Source organism: Ochotona princeps, chromosome 3 (genome assembly GCF_030435755.1).
Source record: "Ochotona princeps isolate mOchPri1 chromosome 3, mOchPri1.hap1, whole genome shotgun sequence".
Classification (NCBI taxonomy): Eukaryota; Metazoa; Chordata; class Mammalia; order Lagomorpha; family Ochotonidae; genus Ochotona; species Ochotona princeps.
Window position 1 is genome coordinate 60,665,722 of NC_080834.1, and position 25,111 is coordinate 60,690,832.

Sequence of the window (25,111 nt, forward strand, 5' to 3'; positions counted from 1 at the left end):
CCAATGACAGCAATCACTGGTTTGAAGATAGCTTGTTGTGTTCCAGAATTTACGAGGCCCAGGGAAAATATCTGATACTATGACTTAGAAAATACCAAACTCAGATGGCATTTTGTCTTGAGACCTCAGGAGTCCAAATCTGAGTTGGTCACACTCTTTAATTCAGATAATCCACCACTACCTGCCCATATAAAACCTCCTTTTCATTTTATTATTTTTCCAATTTATACCTAACTTTTACATTTTAGATATATATGTGTTATTCTTTTTCTTCACTCACCTTTTCTTTTGCTCTTTCTTTCTTTCTTTTTATTGAAAGTTACTATAAAGCCACTTTTATTGCAATGCCAATGGCACTGCCTCTTACATGGCATTCTTGCTTTTTTTTGAATGGTCCCATTGATGCTGTCTTCTTCACAGTCTGGAAGCCACCACGCTCAAATTTGGTGGTGTCAATGAACTTGAGTTCAATCTTCTCCAGAGCCCATCAATTAGTATACACTCACAAGAACTGGCACAGAGTGAGTACTGCTTCTTGGTCCCCACCACACAGCCTTTCAGCATGACAAAATAATTGGTCATTCTAGCACAACGGACCAAGCCACCCAGAGGGCTGATGCTCTTGTAAGGACAGGTCATAGTGGAGGCTTTGTTCTTTATTAGATTGCCACCCTTGATCAGGTAGCTCTGTCTAACCTTGCAGATATTCTAGTTGATCTCCATGCAGTAATGGTAGCCTTTTTGTCCTGCTGGCACCATGGAGAAGGCTACCCAAGCAGGATGGCAAGCCCCACGCAAGCCATCTTGCACAGGCCTAAGTGAGTTTTGTGTGGCAGCTTGTTGTGGCCCCAGTGGCTCGTGACCCTTTTGTAGTCCTTGCCCTTAATCGTGCAGATGACGATCATCTCGGCATACCCCAACATGTGGCTCATCCGGATCTGGTGCTCCAGCCGTTCCCAGGTCCAACCCAGCTTCTCGCCCATGGTTCACCTGAATCTCTGCCAGGTGTGATTTCCTCTGAAGGGGAAGCAGGCACATCTGCGTGTGGGTGGTGATGCGGCTGCTGCTGACGTCCTTCTTTGGCTGCTCCTTGCCCATGTCATCCTGCTACTTCTTGCAGTACTTGATGAAGGCTGTCTGAGGACAATCCTTGTAGAAGCCCCTCCTGCACTCATCACTGATACACTAGCCAAATACGATCTGGAAGGTGCGGAAGTCACAAAGATGTGAGTGATTTCCTTGTACACCATGATGCCCACCACCACCACCGCGTGGCATCTGCGCGATGGCCACAGACTCCACAATTTCCCTTTTCACCTTGGAGCTCGGCTGGTCCACCTCAAGGAAAATGTGCCCATACCCGCCTTGTACCCCTGGAATACCGTCAGGTGCATCTGCTTGGAGGGTTAGTCCTTGGGGAAGCTTGTCACCTTGCCACGGTGCCTGTTTTTAGGCTTCTGCGGTAGGAAGCCCAGGGAACTGTGTCCGGGGACCGAGAAATTTGTATGCACATCTTGCTGCCGAATCCATTGATAGAACTATATGTACTATTTTTGAGTGCTAGACCTTCCCCACACAGACATATACGCTCATACATCCATTCCCTTACTGATGTCTCTCTCAGTTCCAGTAACAGGTTTATAAGTTTTTAAAAACTATTACAAAAAATATTCATGATGACATTTGCTAGCAGAAACACGTGATAATATTTTTGTGTCTCTGTCCAAGGACAGAATTGTTGAGTTACAAAGTATTTGAATATTTAGTATTACTGGACACTGTGCATTTGCAGTGCTGAAAACCACCAACATTCAGTTCTAACAGTCAAGCTTACATTTCAATTTCTGCAAAAATCATAGGTTCCAAGTAGTATTCTCGTATTATTTTATGGTTCATTTCCCTAACACTGAACATCTGTTCACATATTTACTTGATGCTTTAAACTTGTCTTTTGTGAATAGCTTACTATTGGACCATTTTTAATTGAACTTCCCCTGGTTTCCTTGCTGAATTGTAGGAATGTGTTTTCTACATATCATAATTTCTCATCAGCATTTGCACCATAAACATCTTTTATGTTTTTCAGCTCTGTATTTTTCCTCATGTTCTTTCATCAAACACATATCATTAATCTTAATTTGATCATTTACAGGAAAATTCTTTGCTTTATCAGCATTAAGAAATCATCCAAGTAATAAGATCACAAAGCATTCATACTTGTATATTTATTCTTCACTTGAGTTTATAAATTTAGACTTAAAATTTGGAACATTAGCCCAGATAAATTTTATTTATTTGGGTGTGTATCCCTTGATATCTTCTAATTGATTTTTTCCAAAAAAAAATAGGAAATGAAGTCATTACCTGTGGAGGGGGAGGAAGTGTTGATTTTTCTTCCAGTCTACTTAACTGTGATTACTGTACATTGGAACAAGTTAAAATTCAAGGTCAAATGTTTTTCTTTGCCACACACAGGAGTTTTACTTTGTGAGAGCAATAGAAAATTTCTTGCTTCCTTGCAGTTTTCATCTGGAGGTGAGTCAGAATCAATTAATAGGTTTAAAAAGCAAGGACAAAATAAAACCTCTGGACTGTGCCAAGGACAATTTTTGCCACCTCAGCATCTTTCACTTCCTTCAGCTGCTACAAATTTTACCATGCATTTTCTGTTTCAAAAGTATCACATTTTTCTTTCCTTTGTTGGTCATTTTGAGTCATTCTTTACTCCTAAGATTCAGGCCATGCAGAAACATCAGTTCAGTTATTCTGCACACATGTGGGTACCCAAGAATATGGTTAAAGTGAGAAATTCTAGTGTCTTTTTTTTTTTTTTTTTTGCTTTTAATGTGGAAATCATTTGATGCAGTATAGGATTTTTGTTTTTTAAATAATAAATAAGAAATCCTTGACAATAAATAGAATAACATTAAGAATGGGGAACAGCTCATAGCTTTGCATATATTGTTGACCAGTTTTAGTTTTTAAAAAGTAACATTTCCACTTTTTAATTCAGAGATACGTGCAAATGTTGTTGCTTAACTCCTACTACTTTATCTGCACATGTTTTGTTGTGAAACTTTACTATATATTTTAAATTAATTAATAGAACTATGAAGTAACTAAATGCATAGTATACCTGATATCATTTAGAAAATCATGAATTCGATTTAATAAAACTAAAAGTAAGATTAAAAAAAAAACAAAAATAAATCAGAAAATAAAGACTGCTCTCTTAAAGTCACTGTTTTTGGTCTATGCCAGCTCTGGGATAAAAAAAATGTATTGGAATCTATGGAAAAATCCAATTCTCTCTCTCTCTCTCTCTCTCTCCCTCTGTGTGTGTGTGTGTGTGTGTGTGTGTGTGTGTGTTTCTTCTGAGGAAGACTGCCTGAGCAGACAGTCATGTGAAAATATGACCCTGTCTAGGTCATAGTATTTTGGGTAGTCAATAGAATGGAGTAGGCTCATGGAATCTGTATCTGAGGGATTTTTTTTTTTGTATACTTGGTGAAGCATACTACCTCAAGCTTATGTTACTGGAATTATAAGATTTATAGCTGCAGATATATCCAGATCAAAATTTTAATCAAAGAACTGGAATAAGAGAACTGTAAAGGATTAAAGACATTCAAGAGAATCTGAATTTAGTAAGATAAATTTGTGTTTGGAACAATTTCGTTTTTCTAGGTATAAATGGACTTCATCACACTAATTACCAAAGTTTATATCTCATTTGTATCTTTGATTCATGAGAGATACTTCATTTGCAATATAATCCTTCCGAATTTTATCTGAAACCATTTCTGATTTAGTGTCAAATAACATACTCAAAGATATGATAAGCTAGTCAAGAAGAAAGAAATAGAATAGTTAACAAAGTGATTTAGCCATCCTTTATTCTGTTTAACCTGAAGAGATTACAAAATGTTAGACCATGACCAGCATTGTTGCACACAGCATAAAGGCTTTGCAGTACCAGCATCCCTTATGGCTCTAAGTTCCTGTCCTAATTGCTTCACTTCAGGTCCAGCTCCTTCCACATATTGAAAAATGGAGTGCAAGATGTTCCAAGTGTTTGGCATCCTGTTAATTATGTGGGAGACCCAGATAAAATGCTTGGATTTTGGCTTTTCCCTGACCAAGATAGGACTGTTGCCACCATCTGAGGAATGAACCACCAGATGAAAGATTGCTATCTCCCCTCTCTCTTTGTAGCTCTCAAATAAATATTTCTTTGTTAATTACATTGCATTATGTGACACAGTTTCATAGGCTCTGGGATTCCCCCAACCCTTCCCCAGGCATTCCCCCATGGTGGATTCCTCCTCCTTGTTGCAGTAGTGCAGTTCAAATTCAGTCAAGATTCTTTCCTTGCAAGCAAATATCAAGCATAGAGTCCTGCATCTTATTGTCCAGATAAATTCAACAGTTTCTTGGGGAGACCATCTCTGGTCTGAAGGTAGAGCTGGCAGAATATCATCCCAATCAATTAAAAGCCCCAGCATAACATCAACAACAATTTACAACATTATGGAATTAATTGACATGGTATTGAGTAACCAATATGCTAAAAAATGCAGATTCTTGACCACATCCTATGACTACTTCATTGACATTTCAATTTTAGTTTATATGCAACCAGCTTCTATACACCTTAAAGTGGCTATAGGGTACTAGTCAGCTGTCTCGAGTCTATTTCCATTTTAGCATTTAGCAGTTTATAGTGTTGAAGCATAATTTTGCTGAACCTGACAGATTTTAGGATAGTCTAGACTGGCTTATAAATCTAACAAGGCACATGTCAACAGTTGAGGTGCAGAACAGAGTTAGGAGGGGTGTGCAGAGAAATCTTCAATACCCTAGTGAGGAGTAACTAATCTTTGTGTCCTACCTAGTAAGGTATATGTGGATCCATGCTGACTGTTTCCTGTCTGGTTCTAAGCTGTCCTTATTGTTCTCTATCTATTTTAATTTTTTTTGTTTGTTTGCTTTTTTTTTTTTTTTGGTGGGGGGGGGGGAAGGGAAGCTCCAGAGCTACCCTGTTGGTCATTGCAAGAGAGGGTGGGGATCCAAAGTTGGAACTAAGTAAGAACCAGAGAAAGCTCTTCTCCCTAGTCCTGAAGGAAGTTTACTGTTCTGTTTCTGTGGACCACTCGGGACTCCTGGCTGTTGTTCTGATGGCCTTGGATACTGCGAGGAAGGATTTGGGCTTCTTCCATCCCATGTGGTAGATCCAAACGGGGCTGGGTGACCTCAGAGTTCTTGGTCCCTGAAGGCACTCCAATTCCCCGTGTTCTCCTTGGCAGTTGGGATGTAGTCCTTGGTGCCTGTACTGATAGTCCTTGGTGAGGATCCGGGAGTCTCCAGGTTTGGGATACAAGCCTCCTCCTGTCCACCTGCTCCACTCTGGGGTTCCCCCCTGCTCTATGCATGTGACCTCCTGTTAAGAGGTTGTCAAGATCACTCTTGATTCCTCCTGTATGTCTTTGTAGTTTCACTATTGTCTAATACTGATTTGAGTCTGTTGTCTATGAGTTACCTGTTATGTTCCCACTAGGTTATACTTCATGTCTTCCTCACACATTCTAAGGAGATGGAAGATTTCTCTGCTCTCCCACCCCCTTTCTGAGTAGCTTAGGGTCTTAAAAGTATATTAGGTTTTACACTTCTTTGATGCAGATCATAAGCAGTCTGACTCACATTGATTGTATGTTCATTGGTTATATCACAATTTTTTATTGCATGAGATACAGGCTGTTTGGGGTTGGAATAATATTACAGTTTACAGGTACTGTTTTTTAGATTAGATTGACATCATTTCATCTTATATTAAGGCAAACATGTGTTATCTAACCTTTTGGGATTGGCTCATTTCCCTTAGCATAATGGTTTCCAGTTGGGCCCATTTGGCCACAAAAAACTGCATTTGTTTTTTTTAATAGCTGAGTAGTATTCCGGGGAGTAAATGAAATGGCAAATAAATATTTTTTAAAGAAATTATAGACAATAGAGGTATCATTTACTAAATATCCATAGTGAAAATTTTATTTATTGTGTTAATAACCAAGAAAAGTATAAGTGATCGCCCTTTTCCTTAAGCATGTAATAATTCAGCTAGTAGGAAACACAAACATAATGAAGTAGTTACAATATGGCACACACTTAAGATTCTATTTGATTCCAACAAAGAAGGGCTCGAGGATGTAAGAGGTGGCTGTGACAGGATTTTTTGAAAACATTTATTTATTTTTATTGGAAAGTAAGATTTACAGAGAGAAGAGACAGAGAAACAGCCGCCATCTGCTGGTTCATTTCTCAAGTAGCTGCAATGAGCAAAGCTGAGCTGAGCTGAGCTGAACCCAGAAGCCAGGAGCTTCTTCGGGTCTCTCACACGGGTGTAGGGTCCCAAGTTCTTGGGTCATTCTCTACTGCTTTCCTGAGCCACAAGCAGGGAGCTGGATGAGAAGTGCAGCATCCTGGATGGGAACTGGTGTCCACATGGGATCCTGGTGCATGCAAGGCAAGAAATTAGCCACTAGGCTACCGAGGTTGGTCCTGTGACAGAATTTTTAGGAGAGCCCCATGAAGGCAATGACCTCACATAGTGACCAGGAGAATATTCAGTTTCTAGTCCATTCCTCCACAAAAATCTCCTGTGTAATCACTAGTACATGAGATATAAATAATAGTAGTACAACAATAAATAAGTGAAGAGCCTTGTTTTTGAGAAAGCTTTTTTTGTGTGTTAGTGATAATTAATGTGTAAGTATATATAATGTTTTGGAAATAAATATGTATCCTTCCTTTCATCTTTTTGTAAAATAATTACAAATTGCCTTTTTCAACACAGATCTTCTATTTCCTTTCTTGTCATGTTTCTCTTGTCTGGCTTGCTTTCATAATGTAAAACTGGAGGTAACTAAAACGGGATTCTTAATTTTCCCTGCAACTTCTTTTGAGTGATGTGACATTTAGCTGCAGACATATTTTCTTTGTGGAAGTGCAAGGTAGAATCTGGTTTCTATAGCAAATTTCACTTTTGAAGCGTAGAATTTTCTCTTGAGCTTTTGGGCTTTCAGTTATTTTTTGTTTGGTTATAAGAAAAGCGTTTATTCTGTTAACTCAATGAGATTTTCAATACAATATTATTAGAATGGACAACTGCTCTAAGGTGAGCAATCAAATCCCAATTTCCAAAATAAAAAGGAGGGAAGAAATAATCTCATGAAAATGAAATGGGGTGAAATGGGACACTGCAGGACAATAAAGGTGGGACATTGTTCTAGATTCCAGACAAGGTTTGTCCTCAAGAAACTATGATATATGTTTGCTTCTGCAGTGAGCTGCTGGTTTTCCTCGTTTTTTTTTAATTGGAAGGTCAGTTATACAGAGAAGAGGACTCCCCAAGTGGCCACTATGTCTGGAACTGAGCTGATCTGTAGCAGGAACTTGGAGCTTCTTCCAGGTCTCCTACATGGATGTAGGGTCTCAAAGCTTTGGGCCATCCTTGATGCCCTCCCCCAAGGCCACAAGCAGGAATCTGGATGGGAATCAGGGGCACTGGGATTAGAACCAGTGTCCATATGAGATCCCAGTGCATGCAAGGCTAGGTCTTTAGCTTCAAAGCCACCATGCCTAGCCCTCCCTCATTCTGTATTACACAGTTGTTTTTTTTTTCCCAATATACATTGTCTCTTCTTTCTCTTGACATTTCCTTATACCTGCTACTGCTTGTAATATGAACTAATTTATGAGTTCTTATAACTTGAATAACAATTCATGAATTCTTAGTTTATTTCACTCTGCCATCTTCCATCTTCAGCTACGGTGCTTGCCAATATCTTGCTTTTCAAGTTAAAAGTAATTAACTACTTTCTTTGTTATTCCTAGGAAAACTGTGGCTTTCCAGGTTTTCATGTTTAATGCTGTCACGACCGGGGTAAGGATTATGAACCCTTTTGTATTGTGAAGAAACTATTTCAGATTTAAGGTTTTAAAAATTGTTTTGATGATCCATAGTGGCTAGGGTTGAGTAAAAATCAAATGACTGAGCTACAATCAGATTAAAAAGAAGGAAAAACACATTTTAAATTGAGACTTACAGACTAGTTTCAACTACTTGAAAAGAATTTAAGATAACCTTCAAACATGCGGCCAAACATTTTAATCATTTCCTCTCTCTCTCTCTCTCGCTCGCTCTTAATTTTCGAAGAGCTTTCTATCTGGTGTGTTTAGCTTTCCATTCTCATGTTCCCTTTTGTGATTATTTGTATGCCACCCAATATTAATTGTTTAATGAAACAGCCAATATTATTAACATTCTTTGCCTTCTTTTTTTAGCTGAAAATTTTATATATGTAACAGCACTATATCTGTTTCATTTTGCAGTTGCTGAGTTAGTAGAAATTATTCCCAAATGCAGGAATTTAGTACAATCAAAGTCTAGATAGGTAAAAAGACAGCTAGCTAGCTAGCTAGATAGATAGATTTTTTTTCTTCAAATTTTAGATTCCAGGGAATTTAAATAATTAAGAAATGGGTTTATGGAACTCATCATTGCAGATATATGAATAGTAAATTATCAGTGTGAGTATGAATAACAGAAATTTTTTAGTGTCATTCACGCTCTTCATTACAGACAGTGTTTCACTTGCTGCCATTAACATGCAGGTATCATTATATATTGCATAGTTTTCCTTTTGATCAGAATCTATCCATCAAATGATTAATTTAGCCCCTATATTTTCTTATAAATTGGTACAGAAATTCAGAGTCTTTAATAAAATGTTTCTTGCAACTAAATGGATGCTCATTTAAATACTATGCCATTGACTCTGTGCCTGCATAATCAATGGGGGAGTTTTATAGCTTTACACTGAAAACAAATAGGATAAGATCACTTTAGAAGCCTTTGTTATAGTGTCAGAATTTCACAAAATGACATGAAATAATTTGGAAAAAATGTACCCGTCTCCCTTTTGATTTAAAACATTTAAATCCAAGTAAAACCTTCTCCAGTAAGTATTGCACAAAGCATTGCTATGGATTTGGCATTTCAACATGAACCTTCTCCCAGAAAATACTTAGATCCTATAGAAATCTTTTTCCCCTGAGGAAAAGTCTAAGCAAGACTTTACATTCTATATGTGATTGCATTCACATTTTCCCCATTGTCTCTCACATTTATGGGTTCCTTGATTGTCCACAATCTTGGACAGAAAATATGATTTTTTTTTTGCTCCACAAGGCCCTTTTTAAGTAAATGCTGACAATGATAACACTTGCTCTTGCTGCATATTGACACAATCACAATGCTTTACACTTACATGCTTTATATGTTTACTAACAATTATACATTATACAATACATAAAATGTAAGCCATGTACATATTTACATATTATATATAATGATAACATCTTTTCATGTTAATGTAGATTTATTGTATATAAAATGATTGACTTCAGAAAATGTCATTTTGTTCTTAGTGAAAACTTGGCAGTGGGGATCTTGGCAGATTTAGAGTTGTCAGAATGGAAACTCTCCAATGTTAAGACCAGGAAGAGAGAATGGCATGACATATTCCAGATTTTAAAAGGAAAAAAAATCATTGACCCAGAATGACTTAACTAGCAAAGTTTTCCTTTGTCTTTGAAAAGGAAAGAAAATCCTTCCACAGCTAAGAAAACCTCAAAGAATTTGCCTTTTTCAGACCTGCCCTACAAAAGATATTTAAAGATGTTCTATCGACAGAGAAAGGGAATAGCACCCACTAAAACCAAAAGCTAACATAGGTAATGTCCCGATAAAACAAAAAAGAAGACTAAATCAAACAACCAACAACTCATTGCTAAAATGACAAAACCAAATTGCTACCTGTCGGTATTAACCCTGACTGTAAATGGCTTAAACGCATCAATCAAGCATCATAGATTAGCAGACTGGATTACAAAACAGAACCCATCTATCTGTTGTCTACAGGACACATATCTCACCAATGAAGATATGTGGAACTGAAAGTGAAAGCATGGAAAAAGCTATTTCAGGTTAATGGGAAAACAAAATAAAACAAACAAGCAAAAAAGCTAACCAGCTATTCTTATCTCAGATAATATAGATTTCAGCATAAAAAAATATTAGAAGAGATAAAGGACACAACATAATGATCAAAGGATCCATTCAGGAAGAAATCACCTTCTTAGTTTCATAGGATGTTTTGTCTTTCATCTCTAATTTTACTTGGTCATTCTCTTTTGCTTTTCTTTGCTAATCTGACTAAAAGTTTATTTTCCTCATCTTCTTAAAAGATGGCTTTTTGTTGTTGTGATTTGTAGTTTTATAGTTTCAATTCCATTTATCTTTGCTGTGATTTTTATCATTTCCTGTTTCCTGTTCATTTTCTTCTTTTTTAACAAGTCCTTGTGATGCATTCTTAGATCACTTCTTTGAAATATTTCTGTTTTGTAAGCACCTGATGCTATAAATGTCCCTTTCAACAATGTGTTTGCTACATCTCTTGGGTTTTGATATTTTTGTTTTTATTTTCATTTCTTCAAAAAAGTTTTTCCCTTATTTCTTCATCAACACATACATAGGTCATACAGTAGCATTGTTTTCTTCAAGGTTTTTTATTTTCTTTTTTATTTCTTCATCAACACATTGGTTATTCAATACCATGCTATTTAACTTCATATTGTTACAAATCTATCTTTCTTCCTGATGCAGATTTTGTTTTATGATGTTTCATTTAAGGATATATAGCCAGTGTGTAATACAGACTGGCATGTCCAGATGTGAAGATACAATTCAGTATGCATTTCAAATTTGAAATCGAAGACTTTCAATGAAACTGTTAAATATATCTTGAACATATGATGCTGGAATCTCTGCAAATATTTAGTAACACTAAACTCTAAATCAGCCTTAAATTAGCCTAGTTGATTAGTAACCCTTTGTTCTCAAGGCACTTGCAGTTGCCAAAAATCATTGCTTGCCTATTCTAATTTCCTAGGAAGAAAAAAAGTCACAAAAACAACTTCAGGATTTTTCCCACACATTCATTCGTGATGATGATTTTTTTTAAGGCAGGGATATTTATTTATATCACTGGAAATATTTACTGGTTTCTGTTTTAATTTGTTTATCTAATTCATGATTATTAGCCAATTAAAATAAATTTAGTCTGCTGGGCCTGAACACCTAGAAGTTTTGGTGTTATTTGTATTTGAAGAGTGAAACACCATCTGTCTGTTTTTCAAACATCCTAGTTATATCAATAAAATTAGGTCAGGGTTCAACCTGTCCCCAAATGTAAATTGAAATATAATATAACTTAAAGTTCAGCTTTTGAGTGTATCAGTAGGCTACCACTAAAGAATAGCAAGGACAACGTGGAGTATGCAGATTTTAGACTGTAATGCAGCCGCTTACAGTGGTGATGAATTGGAATAGCAGGAAGGAATAATAGGATTAATTTCATAAATTTCAGATTTTACTTGAAATTGTCATGTAATTATGAAGCTTTCATTGTTTCTCACTTTAGTATATTCTAATTAAACATTATCTGATTGTATTTTATATTACTACTTTGTCTATGGTAAATAACACGAATATATTATATATTATTATAAGTAATGTTTCTTTTTATCTCAGAATTTGCTTTATAGGACATGTCTATGAATAAATGGGAGGAAATGACACAAACTGTTTTATATGCTTCGAGTCCATTAATATATGTGAATATCATCAACTTGATGAAATTACCAAGTGATTAAATTTATGTTGCTGATAGTTAATGTTTTAAGAATCTTAAGCCAGGAACAACACACAAAAAAAGGCATCGAATGAGGACTGTATTCAATTTGAAATGATGTTTTACCATCATTGCATCATGGAATTCATTGGGAATTGCATGCCTATGATCCTATGAGAACAATCTCATTTCTAGTATTTATCATGCCAAGAATCTTTTTTGAAACAAAGGAGATTTGATTAGCAATGTGCTAATATTAGCAATGCTATGGTTTAGCTATGCCTACTGAAGCTAGAGAGTTGTAATCAGATTAGCTCTGTAGCTAGATTATGAAAAACTAAACTGAGTCAGAGAACCATTCAAAATAAACCAAGTAAATAAAACCTCTTACTATATGTGAAATGTACCACCTTAGGGCCTTTTAGAGGAATCTCTAGCCACAAGAATCTAAAAGGTAATCTAAGAGGCAGGAATTATGGTGTAGCCATTAAATTTGTCACTTGGAATACCCACATCCCATTATCACAGTGCCTGGACTGAGTCCTGTCTACCCCACTTCTCCTTCTCCTTTTTATTTTTTCCCAATGATTTATTTTTGTTAGGCAGATGTACAGAGAGGAGAGACAGAGAGAAAAATCTTCCATCTATTGTTTCACTGCCCAATTGGCTGCAGTAGCTGAAGCAGAGTCTATCTGAAGCTGTTATCTACTTGGGTGTGGGGTCCAAAGGCTTTAGGCCATCCTTTACTGCTTTCCCAAGCCGCAAGCAGGCAGCTGGATGAAAGCAAAGCAGCTGAGACATGAACAGATCCCCATATGTGATCCAGTTGCATTCAGTGTGAGGATTTAACCACTGAGCCATCACACTGGGCCCTGGCTACTCTCCTGCGGCTCCACTTCCGATCCATCTTTCTGCTGGTGACCATCTTTTGGGACGGAAGGACAGAAAGTGAAGGTTCAAATACTTGAGTCCCTGTCACTCGGGTTGGATCCTAGCTCCTTTGTCTTGTTCAGTTTGAAGATGTGGAGGCACAACTGCATGTAATTGATGTGTTTATATGATATCACATAGCCAAATAAAAATGCGAAATTAATTTAGACCCATCAGTCAGTGTCTGACAAATAAATGGCAGCACAGAAAGAACTTAAAATAAAAAGCTTCAAGGGAAAGTTGTCAAATAAAGGTGAAGAATAGGTAACCAGGAAGCAGAGTTCTGAGGAAAAAAATATTACATGAAGACATAGGTATGAGCTTTAAGAAGAGAATTTCTAATATCAGTTTTGAATTATTCCTGGTACCTGACTGTGTCTTCATCTATTCAAATATTTTTCTATGACTTCGTTAAAAAGCTGATGTGCTAATAATTGGATGAGTAGAAGAAAAATACTGTACCAACTGAGGCAGGACATTGGAATAAGAAAACTGCCAACTGAGATGCCGGACACTGTATGGGAGCTCTGGTTCTCTTGTGATCCACATCCTGCGAATGCACCTGTGGAAAACTGTGGCAGATGCCCCCAGTGCTGCGATTCCTGTGTCCGTGGGGGAAAGCCGGCATGGTTTCTGGCTCCAGGGTTCCACCTGAGCTAGTACTAACTATTGTGGTCCTTGAGGGAGTAAAGCAATGATGAAAAATCTCTTTTTATTTTCCTTACTCCTCACGATTTCTTTCAAAAAGAAGAAGAAACAAAGCCAAATACACACACAAAAAAGCCCACCCTTTTTATAATACTTAAAAGCACTTACCACTCTTCATTCTTTTTCAATTATGCCCTAACGTCTTTTCCCCTCTCTCAGTCAATGTGAAAAGCCTAGAACTGTATCAAAATTTCTGCCATAAATGCAGGTAGTGATTTTGACATTCAGGACACAGGATGAGCTAAGCAGAGTACCATGTCCTTCTGTCACAGCTCCTTTCTGAGCCTACAGAAGCCTTGTAATTATCAACAAAATGTGAACACAGACTTAAACAAATGAAGAAGAGGTGGCATTTGGGGAAAGCTACTATTAATATTTAATAGTAGTTATTGAGCAACATATATAAAGGGATAGAAAAGATTTATTTTGCAACTAGATATCTACTCTGGTGCATACTGAAGTATTACAAAACCTTAAAAATGAAGTCTGAAATGTTCTGGAATTGGTTATTGATTGATGACTCACATTTAAGAGTCAACAGATTTGGTTTTCTTTTTCCTTTGGACATTTTTCTTTTTTTCATTAGTACTGTAATGATGAACAACCCATAGGAACAAGCATTAATTCAAACTTCCATAAAAATAAGCTAACAAAATTAGCTCAATATCTGAATCCACACAACCCCAGTGAAGAAAAATACAGACAATTTCAAAGTATGGTGAGTGCTATGCCAGTTTACTTTTGATTCACTAAATAAATTGACTGCTCTTCTAATTACTAATCTTAGTTTTAACACACAAATTACATTTCCCTTCTGCGTATAGGTATCTCCCTTTGGAACATCCAAATGAAATGTGTTTATTGTATGTATACTTACATGTATCTCAGAATAACGAGGAACTACACAATTTGTAATTTTTAAAAACATGAACTTTCAAAAAATATTTCTTTTTATTGCAAAGTCAGATATACAGAGAGGAGGAGAGACAGACAGGAAGATCTTCGGTCCGCTGATTCCTTCCCCAAGTGACCACAATGGTCAGTGCTGCGCCAATACGAAGCCAGGAGGCAGGACCTTCCTATAGATCTCCCAGGTGGGTGCAGGGTCCCAAGTCTTTGGGCCATCCCAAAGCCAGGGTGAGTATACAGCAGGACGGACTAGTTCTCTGCCCACACTGAACCATGTGAGAGCTGTTTCTGGACATGGACCACGATTGCATGGGCTGTATCAACCAACAGCAAGAACTAGAAGGATATGGGCCCATCAGACAAAGCATTTGTTCCTGCCAGACAGGAGGTAAACTGTCAGGCTGGGCCAGGGACCCATCAGTGTGTGTGAGTCCTGCCGCTGGGAAAAAAACTTAATAGAGAAGCTTGAGGAACTGCTTGGTCAGGATGCAGTCTCTGCAGGTGAATGCAAGAACCAAGGCTGGGAACAACCCAGAACAGACCAGGTTAAGGTATCTGCCACTATACATGTGGCTCAGTTCTGGGGGCAGGCCAGGCTTTGCCAGATCATAAGACCCACTAGCAGATTGAGAACCAAAACAGGGTGTTGGACAGTTTGGGTCAGGACACAACACCAGCCAGTTGACATTAGGACCAGGCCCATGGGCTGGATGAGCCAGGCCATGATACAGCACCACCAGAAAATACCAAAGTTAGGAAGGCCATGACCGACTGGGCCACAGCACCTACCCAGCACACATGGGACAAGATAGGTATGAGCCTAGTAAGAGGACTGTGGGGGTAGTTCCCCTGCTGGGTCACTGCTCTCACTGCCAAGTGTGAGAATTGGGCTGGAGGCAGACCAGGCCAGGCAGGGATATGTCACCTTTTTGCCTGCATATGAGCTAGGTTAGGGAGAAAACAAAGCTGTGCTAACTGAGTGTATCCATTAGAGCAGTGATAAGCCAGAAGAAGCACAGGCTGGTTGGGCTTTTCTACAGCATTAGTTGGCAAGCACTGGGACTAGGGGCAAATCCTGTCAAGTTAGACTGCAGAACTCGAACTGTAAGATCCGGTGCTGGGAGTGGGCCTAGTAGAAAACTGTGGGCACCTCTCTGATGGGTTGCAGCTCCCACTGATGAGCATGGGAGTCAAGACTGAGGATGGGCTTGGATAGACAGGTGGTGGCACCCTCCAGCATGAATAAAAGCTGGACTGTGGGGTTGATTGGGTTGAGTTAGGCTTTTTGCCCATCTGACATGTACAAAAGCTGAATAGGATATGGGACAATCTGGACAAGTTTGTTGCACAAACTGGCAAGCACAGTTATCAGGGGTTTGGGTGAGCCTCATGGGGCTACTGATTGTCAGTCTGACTAGCTCCTGCTGGTATATGTGAGGCCAAGTATGTGGTAGGCAGAGATGGGTTAGGCCACAACATCAATTGGTTTATGTAAAAGATTGGGCTGTAGACAGAACTGACCCATGAATTGCATTTACCAGTGTGTGCATAGGCTGGTGTGGTGGACAGAGCCAGATCCTGTACTGGTAAACACACACAAATCAGGTCTAGGATGACTTTAGACAAGGCTTCTTTGGCAATCCGCCCAACTGAACTGCTGGACTCAGAATTCCAACCATGAGAAGAATCATAGGATCTGTGCTCTGACCATAGAGTGCATGAGTCAGAGCTGGGCCTCCTCAGTGGCTTATGTGGAGCAGTGGATGGCATACTTAGATGTGTATGGAAGATATGGCAGTACATTGGGGCCTGCAGTGGATATCTTGTACCACAGCATAGGAGGAAAGACAGGACAAATTGGTCAACTACCCTAACTAAGTGTTGGCAGCAAATATCTGGGTGAATGGAGACTCTCAGTTGTACCATGTCAGTCTACGGACCTGGAAAGGATTTCCTCATCCTTGGATTGGTGAAACAAACAGCATTTCAGAACCAGTAAATAATTAAAACCCTTTAAACAAAGCCCTGGGAGCATGTTCCACACTGAGGACCCTAGAATGATGTAACGGTGGTTGTTTCCCATCCCTGGGGACTGAAGAAATTGGGAGGCTGGGTGTAGCTTCTCACCTTGCCTCCTCCCTTCCCCAGATACAGGAAGAAGAAAAAAGAAAAAACATGGAAACATTGTGTTAATCTAACCCTCGGCCCTTCCTACCCTAATCAACTATGTAGAAATCATCAAAAATAAAATTAAAAGCAACAGAAAAAATTCTAGTTACTCCATTAATAATAAATTCCTTTTGGCCCCAATATATTTCAAACATTAAGACCAATAACTATGGTTGCTCATTAGTGCTTATTTTCTCCCTTCTACACAAATATAATATTCTTCCCAAAATTCTCCCGTTTAATGAAGCATTCTGTTTGCTGCTTTCCAGAAATGACCTACCTAAAACATAACCCTTGTAACTTATTTTCTTCTAGCTATCATTCTATTTCTCTGCCCCATTTTAGAGGTTTCTCTTGTAAACAGTAACTGCATCTTATATCTACAGTTTCATTTCTATTTCCTTTGTCTCTCCTAGCCAATAAAATGGCCTTTGTCATGTCCACAATTGAGTCTACCTGACAAAGCCCAATAGCCAACTTTCAGCTTTCACTTTTTTGGCTGCTAAGTACCACTTTCACCAGATAGATCACTCCTCTCGCTTTGTTACACTTTGTCACTAATTTACTTTCTAGCATCTAAACTTTCTTGACTTTCCTGATATCTTACTTGTCTACCTCTTCCCCTTGTTTAGGAGTTCTTTACCGTATCAACTTCTCCATGTTAATGTCCCCAGGCTCACTTAAGAAAATTATTTCTTTCTGTATGTTGTTCTCTGACTTATGGTTTTGTAGACTGAATTATTTTTTCCTCCCAAAATACATATGTTTCAGTCCTAATTCGCAGTTTGAGGTTATGTGTGGATGGACAGACTCTGAAGAGGTAAAGATTATATTGAATCATAAGGCTAAGCTATCACTATGAAAATATGAGTGCTCTTACAGGATGAGAGGGAAGTATCAGAGAAGCACTTCTCTCTCATCAGAGAACAAGTGGCCATGAAAGAATATTTCAAGAAGGCAGTGGCATAGAAATCATGGAAAGAGATTTCACCAGAATCATTCATCCTGGGACCGTGAATCTGAACTTGCTGCTTTCAATATTTGAGAAAATAATTTATGTTCCTTGAGCAATCCAATTTATGGCATTTTGCATAAGACATCCTAAGCAGATGAATAAAATGCAGACCAACATATTTGTTCTGAAATTTTAGCTGCAATAATTTGTTTCCTGAAAGTAGATAAATGCAGAATAATGGAATCTATCTTTGCAGTTTCCAGTTCAGGAGTTATCATGCGGGCCCGAGAACTTACCTTTCTAACAGTGCCCATGTGATGCTGACACCAGACATCCCGCTGTAAGAACTCATTTGGGCCATGCCCTTGAATGTCAATTGTGCTAATGACTTTTATGTGCCGCTGTGACTGAAACATGCTCCACTCAGAAATTGCATGAATTTTTATGATTGTTTTCTTACAGGATTAGTGTTATGTGGTTAGATTGTGAATAGAGCAGATTTCCTTCTTTATAGTGCGGACATCAAACACATAGAAGAAAAAAGAAAGAGAACACATACAAGAAAACATATAGAAGAGAACACATAGAAGAACACATAGAACACACAGAGAACAAATAGAAGAAAAAAGAAAGCAAAACAAGATTCATATGGTTCCTATTCTCTGTCCTGGCTTCTCCAGTATTCTTTTTTGGGGAAGGGGAAGGATTTATTTATTTTTATTGAAAAGTCAGATTTACAGAGACAGAAAGCTCTTCCATCCACTTGTTCACTCCACAAATGGCAGTAATGCCAGAACTGAGCCAATTTGAAGCCAGAAGCTTTTTCCAGGACTCCCACATACTGTGTCACAAGGCTTTGGGGCATCTTGCATGCTTTGCTAATCCTTGAGCAGGGAGGTGGATTGAGAGAGAAGTAGCGAGAACATGAACTGATGGCACTCTAAGGTGGAAGACTGGCTATTTGGGCCATCATGTCAGCCCCATTAGACCAAGCTTTTCCAGCTCTGATGGCTTGATCCTGAGATACGAATCGTTTCTTGCACTTGCACTGGAACCAACGTCCTTGGCACTGCTTGTTCTCAGACTTTGAGACTCAGATAGTAATTTTCACCTGGCTTACTTGGATTTTGGGTTCCAAAGGAATGACTATAGAATTTTCGGTCTTCATCATTGTATAAGCCAAGTCTGTAATAAATCTCATTCTGGAAAGAGATCAGTTACTTGATAGATAGAGATATTGACAGAGACATGGGGAGTTTTATATGTATATAAAATGCTATATATAATATATATAATCATATATGTAATCCATTGATTCTGAATATCTAATAATTCTGATTTACACACAAACTGTCTCTTAAGTATATATTTAAACACCATAGTCCTCTCGCAAATCCAACTATGCACCCAAATGCATGCTCAACTACTTTCCATTCATATTTAGAGTGTATATCAAGCTTAATATGTACTAAATTGAGATTCTGATATTCTTAGAAAATCTGCTCCTAAAGACATAGCTTAACTAAAAGACAATTCCATCCTTATGACCAGACCAAAAAACTTATAGACCTACTGTGATAATTTTTATGATTTCATAACAAATATTTAATCCATTTACAAACTATGTCAGCAATTTCTTCAACATACGTGTAACTGGATGATTTGATTTTATTGTTCATGTACAAAGCCCTTTCTTCTCTCATCTTGATGATGTTTTCAAACTGGTTTTCTTCCTTTACCCCGTGTTACTCTCTAAACCACCCTGTTTCTTTTGGACAAAATTTAGATCGATAGGTTAAAAACACAAACAAATTCTATCATGCATTTGCATCAAACTCTCACGCTTTCCCATCTTACGAGGTGTAGGTGCTAAAGTCCTCGCAGTGGCCCCAGAGATTGCAGCCCCAGGCTGATATTTTTTTTTCTATCCTGAAACTTGAGTCGTTTCACTCAGTTCTATTCACAATGTGACTTGGTGTTTTTTGAGGGTACCAGTTTTGGTGCTTTCCCTGTACTTGCTTTTACCTGTGTCAAATACTTATCATCATCTTTAACATGATCAATTTGCAACTTTATATTATCTCTTACATTAGAATGAGAGTATTATGAGAGAAGTGTTTTAAAATCTTTTTGTTCATCAGTTTACTTCCAGAGTTCAGAATATTGGAAGTTATAGTAAGTTCTCAATAGACACACAATGGATTAAGCAACAAGCATAATACACAGCATATAAAAGGCAAATCAAGATGGAATTGAAATTTTCTTCTCCTCTTTGTAAAGCATTGTAGTAAAATGGTGGACATGGACTTTAGAGTCAGATTATCTGGGCTGTGTCATGGCTGTGTTGTTTATTTGACCTTGGGGAAGTTACTTAATGCCTTAGATCTCTCCATAGACTCATCTATAAAAGAAAAATTACAAAATACCTGCTTCACAAGCCCACAATTACTTTTACATAGGTTAATATACACATAAAGCACTTAAATGAGTTCCTGGGACAGAAAACTCCATGTAAGTTTTTATTGTCCTTCAGAGACATTTGCTGGAGAAAAATTATTTAATGTCTGCATTGTATTTTCCCAGGTAGAAAAGAGGGTGTCTATTAAGACAAGCACAATACAACTTTAACAGAAATCTTGATATGTCAGAAAACAGTAATATTTCTTTGCTTGTATTATATAAGAGTCTATGTGCTTCCTGAGCAGAATGAAAGCCTGGGTAACTGATAAAGTTGTTTATCTTCTTTATAGGTACTTTGGCCTAATGATACAAAGTTAACTTTTTCGACCTGGGAGACACACTAGATGCAACAGTGGGCATTTTGTGCAGTTGTTGTGACAGCACAAGAGGAGCTGCAATTGTGATACAGTGGGTTATTGTGCTATCTGAAATGCTGACATCCTATATGGCACTTGTTAAAGAGTCTGCTGCACCACTTCTGATTCACTTCCCTTCTTATGTGCCTTGGAAAGCTGTGGAGATGTCCTAGCTACTTGGCATTTTTCTCCCTTCGTTGGAGACCTGTTAGATGCTCCTGGATCCTGGCTTTAATCTGGTTCAGCTCTAGTCATTGTGGCCATTTGGAGAATGAACCAGAAGATGGAAGGTTTCTCTGTATATGACCCCATTAAAATAAAAATATCTTAAAAGAAAATATGAACATAAAAGCAAATGCCAAGGTGAAGTTGCCTGTGCCAGATGTGACCGCAGCACCCAACCAGCACACATGAGAATCAGGAAGGGAGGGGCAGAACCAGCAGGGGAAAAAGGGGTGGTTCCCTTGCTGGACAGTTACTCCCACTGGAGAGCTTGAGCTGGGATGGGGACAGACCAGACTAGGCAGGGCTACAACACCTGTGTGCCTCACGTGGACCAGATCAGGGAAAAACCAGGCTGGGCTGATTATTCCTACTGGTGCAATCTACAATTAGAGTGGGTGAGGGTTGTTTGGGCTTAGTCACAGCATCAGATGGCAGAAACTGGCACTAGGGGCTAGTTTTGTCAAATCAAACCACAGAACCACCTGGAGAGTGCATAATCTGGGAGTGGGAGTGGCCTGGGAGGGAAATAGTGGGCTTCTCCCTCTTGGGTTACCACCCCCCACGGAAGGGCATGAAAACTAGGACAGGGACTGGGATGGCTAGACAGACACCCAACAACATCCGTGAGGGCTGGATAGTTGAGCTGGTTAGAACAAGGTTTTAATATCCATTGACATGTATGAGAGTAGAAGGGGATGTGGACAGACTGAACTAGTCTGCCACACATACTGGCAAACCAAAGCAGGGGGCGGGTCTGGTGGAGGTTATTTTGAATAGCACTGACTAAGCTGCAGCCCACATTGGTCTGTGTGAGGGCTTTGTATGTGCTGGGCAGAACCAGGCTGGATTGAAGCACCCATTGGTTCCAGTGGAAGATAGGGATGGAAACAGAACCAACCCAGCAATTACAACCACCAGCTGATCGGGGTGATGAAGTGTGCCTGGCCATGTGCTGGCTAGTACATACAAAAATCTGGTCTGGGAACACCTCAGACAAAATTTCTTTGGGGATCCCCCCAATCGAGCTTTCGGTCTCAGAACCCTAACCATTAAATGACAGAGGACAGAACAAGTCAATCAACCACCTCAGCTATATGTTGGCAGTGAAAAACTGGGCAAATGGAGACTCTATGATGGACTATGTCAATCAGTGGATTCTTCAACGACCTCATTGTGCGTGGAGTGGTGAGAGTGGCAGCAATTCAGAACTATCGAACTATCAAAACCACTTGAGCAAGACCCTCGGAGCATGCCCCACATCAGGGACCTGGGGTGGGTGGGAGAGTGGGTGGGGCTTCTCCCTTAAAATCTCCTTTTATATCAGATATATTAAGGAAACAATACGGAACTAATTGTCTTGCCCATCTTCCTGCAGTGCTTGAACCTTTTTACCCTAATTATGTCAAGATTGTCAAAAAATAAGTTTAAAAAATAAATTAAAAAATAAAGACAAAAAAGCACTAGAATGACTATAACCTACATCAAAGTGCCTGAGTGCTAATTTTTTTATGTAACCTTTTTTTAAATTAATTACATTGCATTATGTGTTATTTTACTTCTCATTTGAGCTCCCTATTAGTACATACCTAATGAGGCAGTATGTGAGGCTTAAATGCTTAAATCCTTGGCTTTCCAGTGAGAAACTTCAATGTTCTAACCTGCCTGGGCAAGCACAAGGTATTATGGGATTTGAGGAGTGAAGAAATGATGGCTGAGCTCTGTGTTTCTCACTCTCTTCTTTCTCTCCCTTTTTCTCTGTCTCCCTGCCTTTCAGCAAGTAAGTGAAAATTAAATACCATGGAGAAGATTGAGACTGCTGTTACTTTCAGGTTTCATTTATTTGAAGGCCAAAATGAAAGAGAGAGATAAGAAAGAGAGAGAGATCTTGCATGTGCAAGATGGATCTTGAATGTACAGGGTGAATCAGGGTTCATTTCCCAATACCAAATATTGGCAATAACCAGGGCTAGACAGTCAGTGGTTGCAACCAGGTCTTTCATGTAGGTGACTGGAATCTGCATAGTTGAAAACATCATCTGCAGCCTCCCAGGCACGTTAGGAAGAAGCTAGAACAGTATGCATGCCGCATACTCCCACACAGAATGCAGCTGACCTAAATGGAAGCTTAACAATGTCCACCCCACGCCTGAGAAGCTTTGCATTCAAAATCCCTCATCCTAAAAATGCTGCCCCCTTTTTTATGGTTGTATTTTTTTTTCTTAAAGGTTGTAAATAACACATCTGCTTCATAGATGTCTAAGCTCGGTGTTAACATTTGAAATACTTCAAAAAGCTTGTGAAAAATAGATTCAAGACGTAAGATTATTTTGGTGCATTTTTACAATCCAGGAATAACAATATTCACAAAGTTCATGGAAAAATATCATGAGTAATTGGGAATAAATTTGAAAAAAAATATGTACCAAAATAACTCCTCATTCCATTTCCCACAAACTTTTGGAAATCTCTGCAGTCTGTTAGCAAATGTTGGCCTGAATATATGGGAAATGAAAATGTTGGCAGGAAGAAAAAGCTGCCAACTTCCTGGCCAATGGAATGAAATATGAACCCCCTTTCTACATTAGAGTTGAGATTTAAGCCAGGAGTCCTACACATGAGCCAACATTCTACAAGTAGGTTAAATGCATAAAAATTAATCTTGATGAATGTTCAGTAATGTATGTTGGTATGTTGCATCTGTAAAAATATAGTATTAATTCAAAAATACAGTACATAGTCTTAGCAGGCTCAAATCTATCTTGACAGGAGCTGGAAAAACTTCAGGCTCGACAATGCTGGAGAAGAAGCCATAGTACTAGCTATTTTGGAAGACTAAAATACGTACCATGCAGTCATGTGCATCTGTGGGATTATTACATGACCTTGGATTCATTATTATAAATTACTTCCTCAGGAGAATGAACAGAGAAGAAAAAGGAGATGTGAAGGGCATAGAAGTGAAAACAGTAACAGAGCAGACAGCAGTGGATGGTTACTGCATCCAAGATGAGTAAAGCCCCATGGCAACAACAGTATAAAGAAAGCTAGCTTTCAGGAGAGTGCCTAAAAACACAGTCCTGTGATCACCTGCCAGGAGAAATGCAGCGATTCCCTCCTAGCAGTGCGGTTGCTTTCCTTGTTGTTAGCTACATGTGGTTGCCCAAGAATCACAAATATTAAATGGAAAATTATGGAAATTGCTGAGCCTTCACCTGAGGTGCCATCATCCCATGTGGGTGCCAGTTTGTTTCCTGACTGCTCCATTTCCAATCAAGCTCCCTGTTAAAGTTCTGAAAAGCAGCAGAACATGGCCCAAGTCATTGAGAAACCTTGATGAAGCCCCTGGTTTCTGGCTTCAGATCCTGCTCAGCTCTGACCAGTGCTGCCATTTGGATAATAAATTAGCAGATGGGAGATTTTTTTGTGTGTGTGTCTCTGCGTATTTCTTCAAATCTGCCTTTTGAATAAAAATAAATAAGTCTTAAAAAAAAGAGTGATAACAAACTCATAAGTTTTACTACTTTCCCAATTGGACAAGAAGATTCTCTTTGGAGTCTCTGCCTCAGTTATTATTGGTTTTCTCAAATAGCACTTATTTTACTAATAACTATTAGTAAATAGCTATTTACTAATAAATAATGCAGAAGTAATAATGCTGACAACTTTACTGTAGGATATTGCCATTATATTATTTTTAAGATAGTATGTTAAATGTACCAGATATATTATATGTTATTTATTATGGATTACCAATGCTAATCTCTTACTATATGCATAGCATATGAACTACATTTTGTCAGAAGTGTGTATGTATAGGAAAACAGCATATTTGAGGTTCAGTACCCTGTATTCTTTCAAACATTGAGTGAGATCTTGGAATATAGGTTATGTGGATAAGACAGAATGACTGCAATGCCAACTTGGGGAATTTGGTGTTCTGAAACTGAAGGTATTAAAATGATAAGAAGTTTATCATTTTGTGTTTCAGTAAATTAACAAGAATTGTATAACTCAACCCTTTTTTTTCAATGACAATTTGCTAATCAACATAATTGGGTAGAGTCATGATGGTCCTTGGAGCTAGGTAATTAGGCACATACTGTATGTAACTAATGAAGTGTGAAATGGTTGGGATTTTAAACATACAACTCTACTTTGTCAGCATTCCTGGGGAGGAAGGTTTAATCCATGGGACCTTTTCTGAAGCTATTCACTGGTGGTATCTCAGGTCAGGTTCCCCCAGTGTAGCGACTCTGGGATGGATGTTAGCTGCAGATAATTTATCCAGGAGGCACTTGGGATAAACACCTTTGGAAAGGAAAGAAGAAAGTAAAGACAGAGTGAGAAATGAGCTCTGGGCTCTGAAACAGTCTGAAGAGAGGGTTCAGTCAAGCCGGAAGGAGCTCTGGGTCTAGGAGAGTGTTTCAGAGTTGTTGAATTAGCTGAGATTTTATGCTCTTCCCTCAGTTAGACATCTGGTGCAGACTGGCCTGGGAAAGAGATCCTGACCTGAGCAGGGTGAATCTTCTCAGTTCAGGAATACCTCACAGGACTGTGCCTCGCTGGCTGTACTGGCAGCATCCTCTCTCCCTCTTTCTCTGTCTCTCAGTACATCTGTAGTTTCAAAAAATTATATCAGGCCTAGCGCA

At 38.6% G+C, this 25,111-nt stretch overlaps 1 pseudogene; it reads right to left on the reverse strand.

Moving 5' to 3' along the window:
• Positions 1 to 322: 322 nt before the first annotated feature.
• On the reverse strand, positions 323 to 17,837 carry LOC101529235 (large ribosomal subunit protein uL3-like; annotated as a pseudogene).
• Between the last annotated feature and the right edge of the window lie 7,274 nt (positions 17,838 to 25,111).